We start from the raw sequence: 10,955 nt of genomic DNA, 5'->3' as shown, positions 1-10,955 counted from the left end.
GGTATCAAGGCTAGTCAAGGAGGAGTACTTGGATTGCAAAATACACGGAAGTACCTTGCCAGGGTGGAGGTAGATAGCATTCCTTACTCTAGCCTTCATACCTAACAGGAAGGGGTGAGCCATTCACTTTCCTGCTGGTCTTTCCCTCAGAGAAATAGTGCTACCCCAAGGCCCAGCTTCACAACTAGAAGGTGAACCTACAAGGTCAGAATGTTTCTACCATGATTGGTAGGAAGACCCACCCAACCGAGGGTGATGCCTCCTGGTAGATATGGCATGTGTCCAAGGAAACGCCTGGCAACAGCCCAGATAGAGAGACACTGATGAAGGAATCTTTGTCTCTTGCCTGTTTGCCCCCACTCCAGATGAGGACAGCTGTGGGATCTGATGAACTATGGCATCCTCTGTCTCTCTGGACTCAGAAGTGAGTGACTACACTACATTCTGTAATCAATGTCATAGATCCTTGTTTCACACACACACACACACATACACACACAACATACCATCACACAACATGCACAATATACACACACACACCACACATACCATCACACACACCATCACAGGATGGGGGATGTCCTCCTTCTATGTATGTTTCTCTTACTGGTTGATGAATAAAACATTGATAGGTATATTTCTCCTCTCGTTTAGGTATTGTGTTCATACAGCTCATTAAAAAATGTAATGTATAATTAAATACAGATTATAGATAGTCATCTATAATAGTCAAAACTTATGTTAGTTATGTTTTCTAGCGAGATGTCTCTGTCAATTCTAGTGTCTATATATTATCCTTCTGAGGTCTTTGATGGAGTTGAAGACAGATAGTTATGGTTATGGTTAAAACCTTTCTTTTTATTTAGCCAGAAAAGAGGAGAGATGATAGGGGAAGTCCTTCTGTGTATATGTTTCTCTTGTTGGTTGATGAATAAAACACGGATTGGCCAGTAGCCAGGTAGGAAATATAGGTGGGGCTACCAGATGAGGCGAATGCTGGGGAGAGGAAGCAGAGAGAAGCCGCCAGGGAGTGCCGGGAGCAATCATTGGAATATAGGACCTCTTGTAAATATTGCCAGTTGGGGAAGATCCTAAATAAGGATAGCATAATAGAAGCCATCTTTATATTCCTACTGTATTCTTAGAGTCTAAACAGTTAAATTTCTATGTCTCTGTGCCTACTTATCTTCCTGTGCAGCAAACTTTCAAGGCCTACAGTCCAGGCTCTCCCAGCCTTCTGCCACCTGGCCTGCAGTCCAGACTCCCCCTGCCACAGACTTGTGTCCTTGGAACACATCCTGCCAAGACCAAGATCCCTGCTTCAATCCCTCCCACCTAACTCTCCCCACACCCGCCAAGCTTCCTGCTTCAACCACTATAAGAATCCTATGAGAAAATAAAAAATTGCAGCTTGATCAGAGAGCCTGTCTTGCTGTCTGTCCTTGTGTCTCTTGTCCCTTTCATTCCAGGTTCCTGTGGGCTTGGCATTCATTGTGCCCTGCTGGCCAGGGCAAGGGAGAGACGCCATGTAGCTACTGGGAAGACAGGATACCTGGGCATTCTCCAGTAAGATAAAACCATGTAGAAATACATAGTTTAGTATTTATGAGTTAACAATTAAGAGAGAGTTAGCCAGTAAGAAGCCCTGGCCATTGGTCAGCTTATAAATTAATATTAAGTCTTTGTATGTTTATTTAGGGTCAATTGGCTGTGGGACCAGGAAGAACAGAAACAGAGTCTACAAACACACACACACCATCACACACAACACAACACAACACACACACATACCAAACACACATACCACCAACCATCAGACACACACACACACATACCCACACACACCACACACAGATACACACATACCCCACACATACCACACACACTACACACACACCACATATACCATACCACATCCCACACACATCACACATACTGTCACACACACACAAATACCACATTTACCACACACACACACACACACACGCCACATCACACACACCACACACAATCACAAATACTGTCTCACACACACATGCACCACATTACACACACACCACACATATACCACACACACACACACACACACACACACACAATTCTATCACTTCTGTCCCTTTGAAGAACCCTGACTGATAAACCTAATAATGTAAATTAGTTTAATTAAAGCCCAAGTCAAATTGCCTAAGCTTGAAAGGAGTCTGAGATCGGGAACTCATGAGGTTCTTATGATACAAACTTTCAGTGCATGCATGAAGCCATGACCACTGAGAAAACAGACAAAACAGAGCAAAGGTGAGTGAGAAATAAATAGTCACTCAGATCCCAATGTCCAAAGCTAGCACCTGAGGGCATTTTAATGTTTATTTTATTTTTAATATTTATTTTGTGTGTGGAGATGGGGGTACCTCACCATGCGTGTGGGGGCCAGAGGACAACTGGAGGGGATTTGTTCTTCCCCTTCCCGTGTGGTTCCGGGGAAACGGTCTCAAATTGTTATGCTTGCTGGCGAGCGTCTTTACCACTGAGCCATCTCATCGGATGTCAATGTTCATTCTACAGAAAGTTATAGCAAAAGTTATGCTGTCCATAGAGTCCGTAACTTGTGTTTTCTTTCCATAGTGTCATGCTTTCACCAAAAACATCCAAACTTTTCACCCTTAAAGAGATTTGTTTTTATTTTATGTGTACGAGTGTTTTGACTGCAAGTATATCTGTGTACCCCATGCAAGCCTGGAGGCCAGAGGAGGGAACTGTATCCCCTAGACCTAGAGTCACAGACAGTTCTAAGCCACCATGGGAGTGCTGAGAGCTGAACCCAGATCTGTAAGCAGCAGGTGCTGAGGCAGGGAAGTGGATAAGGGATTCCATCCCTAACCAAAATATGTGCTCTTGATATCCACTGGCATAGGAAAATTAGTTCTCTCCAGTGGAGTGTCGCTGAGTGTATCAACTGTACTCCAGGGCACGCCCCATGCCCAAAGGTAGTTGCCAACAAAAATTAAGTTCCATGCTTGTTGTTTGGTTTGTGTGTGTGTGTGTGTGTGTGTGTGTGTGTGTGTGTGAACTTTTTGTTTCATTTTGCCTTGTTTTGGCTTTTTTTTTCTCATTGACATTTTACTTGTTTTTTTTTTTGTTTTTGTTTTTTTTTTTTTGGTTTTACGAGACAGGGTTTCTCTGTATTGTTTTGGAGGCTGTCGGCTGTCAGTCCAGCCTGGCCTCGAACTTACTTGTTTGTTTTTATTTTCATTTTTGTGCTTTTATATTTGTTTGCTTTGTTTGTGAGAGAGAGAACATAAAGTTGGGTGGGCAGGAAGGTGGAGAGTATCTAGGAGACATTGGAAAAGAAGAGACATACAATCAAAATATATTGTATAAATATTTTTAATTTAAAAAATAAATCAATTAATTAAAAAAATAGCAAGCGCTCTTAACCAATAGTCATCTCTCCATATGTAAACCCTTATGATTTAAAGTCCAACTTAAATCCATGTTAGAACTATGCCAACATTCATTCTATCTTACTCATCCTTATTACATTCATTTCACAATAGATGATCTTCAAATGTGCGCCTCACTTGCTGTTATAGCTTGTTATGTAGCATTCTTGTCTCTTTTCAGTTGCTTTCCAACAGTATTATCCTAAAAATGGTAATATTGGATAGGGCTATGCCAATATATTTCAGACCATAAAATTTTAGATTATAACACACTGCCTACCAAAAGACAGTCACTGTTATCAATACTCATGTATTTCTTTATCTTTGCAAATAAAAGCAGCATCAGGACCATGTCTATACAATGTTTTGATGCCCTCTTACCCTGGCTTCCCAAATCCCCAGGGTTGGGAGGGGTGGCGAGTGGGATGTGCTGTCTAAGCTCTGGGTTTGAGGACTGAGGAGCAGGGGCAGACCACACCAGCTGTTTTCTGAGCAGTCTGGCTTGAGCCAGCTACCTTGCTCACTGCACAGTCAGCATCCTCCTCCCAGAGCCCCACTGGAAACAGTCCACAACTTCACTTCCAATGTATTCTGTCCAGCTGGATTGGCATCTCTCCAGGGACCCTCAGCCTCACAGAAATCAATGCTGCGGCGGTTGCCCACTCTAAGAATAATCTCTTTAAAGACTCTTTGAACATATAAAATCGATAACAAAGCGATCATTGCAATCTGTATAATTAAATCACTACGGAGTAGCCTCATCCTTTTTCTCCAAACAACCGCAGGAGGCCAGTGCTGACAGAGTCCTCCTTAGATTGCCCCATCTGTGCTCAGAAAGCCCAGTGCTTCATTTAAATTCATCCCATCCCTGGGGTCACCAAGGCATCTGCCCTCAGGCCCAAGCAGGAGGCCAGAGGCCTCATGGAAAGGCAGGCTGATTGGCTGTCCTGGAATCCTGGGGCTGGCATCCGAGGTCTCAACTCTACACCCGGGACATTTTATTTCACCTCTTTATTAGCCCAACCTATCACAGATTGGGGCCCTGGCTATGTTGTCTGAGGTCCGGATGCCTTGATGACCACAGGAATTAGAAGAGATAGGTGAACTAAGAAAGCAGCAACAAAAATTGTTAGCAAAGTAGATTTGCTAATTTAGCAAATAATTTAGCTAATGAATTTAGCCACAGGCATTTTTTTGGATAAGAGTAGAAAGCTTCCACATTCTTTAACAAAATATCATAAGAACAGTCTCTAACCCAATTATTAATTATCTTCTCCTCTGAAAACTCTTGACCTGGACCATCATGTACCAATGTCTTCCACGTTCCTACTAGTGTGGCCCATTAAGCCACACTTATAGTGTTCAACTGCTTTCCTAATCCCAAAGTCCACGTTCTGACAGCAAGCAGCATGGTCATGCCTGTCACAGAAATACCCAACTCCTGGTACCAAGTCGTCTTAGTCCATGTTCTGTTATTGTGAAGAAGAGACACCATGACCTCCTTAAAGCTTTGAGAATGATGTGATAACACATGATAAAGCTACACCAGTTCCATGCAATACTGAAAGCACTGGTCTATATAGTAGGGCAGGGAAATGTATGTGTAAATGCTAGAAAGGAAGAGATCAAATTATAACAGATGTGCTCCTGAACAAAGATTTTCAAAATAACATCCAGAATGGCTTAATAAGTAAATTACATACCAAATCTTTACAAATAAGGGTAGCATGAAAAAAAACCTGCATTTTTAAATACCAGCAAAAATGAATTAAAAATTACATTTAGAAAGGTACCATTTGAGGCTGGAGAGATGACTCAATGGCTAAGAACGCTTGCTATCCCTGCTGAGGACCTGAGTTTGGTTCCCAGCGTCCATGTCTGGCAGCTCACAGTCACCTGCAACTTTAGATCCGGGCATCTAACACTCTTCTGGCCTTCCCGGGCACGTATTCACACGTGACACACGCTCATGCAGAGCGCCACCCCCACTATCACCCGTGTGAACACGAGACTTTTTATATATAAAAAGATGCCATTTGTGACTCTTCATGTCTAATTTATGCCCTGCCCACTCAGGGTGGTCTATGTTTAGTAGCTCATATTTAAAGAAGAGTAGCAAAAGAAGCATAGTAACTCTGCAGTGAAGAAGTACTACACCCTCCAAACCAGGAAGGTTCGTGTATCAGCAGAGGTACGTGGAGCCTCTGTCATCTGTCAAAACACCCAGACCCTGTGTAACAATGAGACAAACCCAGTCTGGGGAAATTTCCTCAGGGAAATTCCTCCGGTCAGCATTCCTCAATATTACCAAGGTTATAAAAGCAATAAAAGGCAAAGAAAAACCAACATGGACCCCAAACTAAGGTGACCACAGCTAAGTTCACTGTGGTTCCTGAAAAAAAAAAAACTAGTAAATCCAAATAAGACTAAGGCTTACCTAACAATGGTGTGCAGAAAGAAGAAAAAAAAAACATGCAAAGCAAAGAAATGAAAAGAAAATGTCGGTCGTCTCAGTCAGGAACCCAGGAAGTGAGGAAAGGAGAGACACAGCCATGTCCGGCCACCAGGGAAAGCTGATTCTCCCAGCACCACAATGCTAACTGCTTCGGTATGGAGACAAGGTCAGGATCTACAAGATGGTCTTGGGGAGCCCTTCCCTGTGTTCTGGGAAGTTCCTCTGATGGGTGGTCCGCTGTATGGATGGGCACATGGGGTAGGGCCTGAGAAGTATTTTCCTGGGAGTGTCTCTTCCCTGACGCTGCCTCCAAACTGCCCTCACTGTCATTCCATTTTCTGGCCACCTGGGAGCCTTGAGATGTGGGGTGTACAATTTGGAAAGAGCACAGAATGCAGCCATCTTTAGGGCAGGTGCCAGGACACCCCGTGACAACAGAAACGGGTCTTCAGAATGTACGGACAGTGGTGCTTTCCCTGTATCCTGAGAGCCTGGCTGCCTCCTGCTGCTGTCATCTCATTTCGAGTAACAGACTGGATGAGCAGGCATGATGTGGAAAGGAGATCCAATCTGAGGATTACTGACATTTTGATTCCATCTTGAAGCTTCCTTTAATTCTAAAATATTCAGAAGAAGTTTTAAAAGTAGCTGTGGCGGATGCCTTAGGGAAAAAATGATTCCATGATAAAGTGATAACACAATCCTCTCAGGAGTGATGATCTTAAAATTAACACAGGCCTTGAATACGTAAGGGGGTAATGTACACTTAATGTACGCCTTGAGAAGGGGCTCCCAGTCTCTGGCAGCAACTGTCTATGGAGATTTCATTGAGGCATGTAGTCTGTGATCATGCTGTGTGGGTTTCCAGAAGAGTAAATGAAGAGGGCCTCAGGGCCAGCCTTACCCAGCCATCTCCCGTTTGGACTGTGGCAACTAGTAGAAGGCCTTTGCCCCAAGTCACAGGTGAACATTTGCACATCTGGCCTCCTAGAACATGCCCTAGCTCCTCTCCAGCCATGGGCCATTCTATGAGGACTCAGAGTTCAACAGAAAACATCAGCTGTGGGTCACAAACAATTAGCTATGGCCAGGAATGGTGATTGAAACATATCCTCAAGCAAGTCCTCTTTTAAAACTGTTGCTTGTTGGCTTGCTCTGTGCTGGGGCCCAAACCCAAGGCCCTGTGTATTCTGGGTAATTAATACCCCGCAGCCCCTAGCTCTCCATGATTGGCCCTCTAATTTTTTCTTTACCTCTTAGGAATCATCATTTCTACCCACTAGGTTAGGTTAGGTTAGGACTGGTGAGGCAAAGCCAGAACAAAAATAAAAAAGGAAAGAAATAGAGTTTTTCTAAGAATGATTTAAAATCTTAGTTTAGAGAAGTATGTCTATGTTATAATTTGCGATGTATTACTTAATTCCAGGATTTTACATGCTGATTACCATTAAATTATTGATAGCTGTTTTCTGATACCATCTCACAGTATCCAGTACTTAAGGAGTGCCTCCTGTGTCATTTGATGCATTATTGGATCAAGTTAATTTGCTGTGACCTGGTTAAGAACAGGTGTCCAAAGTCACGGAGTTGCTAATCTCGGCCTCAGTTTCCTCAGTGACATACTGGACAGGAGGGGAGAGTACAGAGCATAAGTGCACACCAAAGCCCTATGCCTGACTCTAACTTCAGGGCTCAGTTCCCCCAGGGCTCTGCTCCATTCCCTGTAGGTTTCTCTAGTGTGTGTGTCCACGAGCCTCCTACGTTCATCGCATGTGGCTAGCACGCCTATGGACCCGTCTCCGGACATTTTAGTTTCTCTGCAGTTTCCCAAGCCTTTCTTCTCCGTGTGACTACCTATTTCCCCACTCCAAATCCCAGCTCTCTGATGAGACCCATGTTGTAAATAAGTCATACCATTGATGTTAACAGCTCAGTGAGCCACAGGGGACAAGGGAGACCAACGTGGCTGGCGCTGCTACCTCCCCATACGATCCTTGTGTGGGGCCTGTGGATGAGAAGGCAGCGGCTTGAAGACCACAATAATAAGGTCAGGGAGCTAGCGTGCAGCCAGGGTGAGAGGCCAAATGCAAGTTCATCAGACACCCGGGCTCAGGAGGCAGCTGCCATTTCATTTCAGGAAGTGCGTGCACTTACTCCTTCCTCATATGGGAGTTTTGCAAGCAGTAGGGACCACCTTCTCCTCAAGGTCACCTTCTGCACCTTCTCCAAGCTCTATCCTGTTATTTGGTGACCGGGGATTGGTCTCATTGGCTTTTAGGGTCACACTGAGGTTTACAGCCTCTTTACTGACCAGAGCTGGCTAAAGGATGCCTGAAAGGCTCTGCCAGCTGGCACAGCAGAGGCGACTCTGCTTTCCTGGCACAGATGCCTGGAGCTTCCTGGGGAAATAGTCAGGCCTAGCCGCACCTGTTGTGTGATTCCCCTGGATTCATTGCCCCCTGAAAAGACCCTTTTCATCCCTCTGAAAGAGACAGAGTAGAACCAGGTCTCTAACAAAGAGCTGGGGGGATGGATCAGGGAAGACTTTCACGAAAGAGAAGGGATCAAAAACCAGGAGGAGAGGCGGAATGAGTGAATGGGCCACCTGGAAACGCAGCTCCCAGCAGCCCTACCGTCACCCTGGTCTAAGGAATAACCAGATGAAAGACGCCTGCCTGGGGCTGCCAGAAACAGCTAATTGCAGAGAAATTGCTAGCAGAGTTCAGGTCTCCAAAATGCATTTGGCAGAACATTAATTTTAAAAAAAGATGATTAAAAGGTCTTCTGCAGGAAAAATAGTCTGTAGTCAGAACAATTTGGAAAAACTCAGGTTAGATGAAATAGTTGATGTCTTCTTTGCTTCCTTTCTGGAGCCTTTAATATGGAAGCGAACACTGCAGATGCCTAAGGGGGAACGGAAAGGTGAAAGCTTCCTCCCTCCCCCACCCTGCTCGCGACCTTCCTTGACCTTCACGGTTCCATTACTCTCTGTCACAGACCACATCTGTTCATTTCCCTTTCCATGTGCCCGGCTTTGCGACATCAGGCTTGCTTCTTGGTTACACGGGACTTCCTCCCTGGACCTGGTGATACCCTGTCATCAGGAAGTTGGGACAAGGCTAGTCTCCCACACCGGGTGTTCCCAGGATACACAGCTCTGACGCTGGGGTCACAAAAGCAGCTCCCATGTGAGCATCTTGGTTCTAGGTGTTTTCTTATAAAGCAAGCAGCAAACGGAGAGGCACATACTCGGCGTGTCGCCCGTGTTGCACACAGGCAGTGTCTTGGCTCTGTACATGCCAGGAGAGTCAGACACTGGAGCAGACAGGGAATACGCAGTGGAGAGGGGACTTGAAACCAGGTGTTCTAGAAGCAAAGCCAGCATTTCATCAAATCGGTGCATCAGGTTTTCCCAAGACAGAGACCCAGCCTTCGTTGGAGGAGAGCAGTTTTCTGGGGGAATCCCACCTACTTCGAGCCCGCTTTGTGCAGAAGATGCCTTTTTACCCGTTAACCTGCTTGATCCTCAGGGCGCCTCAGACATCAGGTAGTGTCGTCTTCTCCTACAAGACCCAGACTGAGGCTCTGAGAGGCTGAGACCAGACCAGGGACCCTGGTCTGGAGAGCAGCAGAAGAGGTTTCTGATTCTAAACTCCCAAGCGGCATTGGCCCAACCCGGCAGAGTAGTGACCCTCTCTGGCCTTGGGAAGAGCCCAGAGGCCTTGTGGGAGTTCAGGGGTGAGGTCCCTTCTCTTCTGCTGCTGGCCTTGGCCTCACCCCGAAGGCCGTGTTGCATCAGCTCATCTTCCTCAAGGCACCTCACTTCACACTTGTCTCTCACAACAAACTAGTCACTGTGGACTTTGGACACGAGCTACACCCAGCCCTGTCTACTCACTCCATGGCCCTCAGCTGTTTCACCTCCTTGATTTTTCACACAATAACAGGGTGGCAAGAACATTTATCTAAGCAAGCGTGGGGTACAGATAGTCCTTGGCTGGGAGTTATTAGACAGTTATTATTAATCACACAGTGTATCTCTCCTGACTCTCAAGAGACTGGAGCCTCAACTGGAGGTATAAGACCTAATGAGTGGAGGAAGCATCCGACACACAGTAGGGACTCAATAAATGTTTGGTTTTGTTGGGGTACCCCGAATTGAGGAGGGGTCCCCAAGCTGGATTCGTCACCCCAAGAATCAAGAGTCCACGCGCCAATTGATGCAACACGCAAGAGGCTTTAATTAGGCATCTGCAGATGGGCCTCTTGGTCAGCTTTTAGACCGATTGGCCCCGAGGTTCAGTTACAATCCGCTTTTAAAGACAAAAACCACAAGCTTTTGGGAGGGGTCCCTATCTCGTGACGGGGGAAGGGGGTACGTGACTCCTGTCCCAGGGAAGTAGATGTCTTCCTGACATTCATGTTGTAAATTCCTCAAACCTTGGCATGAGTTAATTATCTCTCCCTAAGTAAATAGTGTTATCTCCTTGTTTCCCACTAGTCTTGTTTGCCCATCTCTGACGCCCTGGTCAGTTCTTCACAGATGGTCAGCAGCCCGTAATTGGCCTTTTGTGGATTTACAGCCCTTCTGCAATTAAGGTTGCTAAACCATACATTCCATTCTGTGGTATGGCCGGTTCCTGGGATGGGGTCCTTTGTTCACTTCCCAAGAACTCTAGTGGGGTGCCCTCCCTGTTTAAGCTTATATTTTATTTCTATAAATTCGGGGTCTTTCAGTTTGACTTGACTTCTCTCCCGAACCAGCAGAATAGAGGAGGGAATAGGCGTGTCTATGGTGTGCCCAGAACAGCAGGGCGCCTCTGCACGGTAGGGCAGCCTCTCCTGTCTCATGGAAATGTCGAGGGCTCTAGTTAGCGAGGCTGTGCCAGGCGGAGTGGCAGGGTTCAGTCTCCTCACAGAGCACAGGTCTCCAGTAGATGGATGTTTACTTGTAGGTTGTAGGATACAGAACTACACTTGCGTCTGGCTGGGCTGGCTGTCTTCCCTTCTGGGCGCCTGGGTGTGGGAGTAGAGAAGATACAGATTCTATAACTGTGTCC

This window comes from Mesocricetus auratus, unplaced genomic scaffold (assembly GCF_017639785.1).
Source record: "Mesocricetus auratus isolate SY011 unplaced genomic scaffold, BCM_Maur_2.0 Super-Scaffold_100013, whole genome shotgun sequence".
Lineage (NCBI taxonomy): Eukaryota > Metazoa > Chordata > Mammalia > Rodentia > Cricetidae > Mesocricetus > Mesocricetus auratus.
This window is presented reverse-complemented; position numbering follows the sequence as displayed.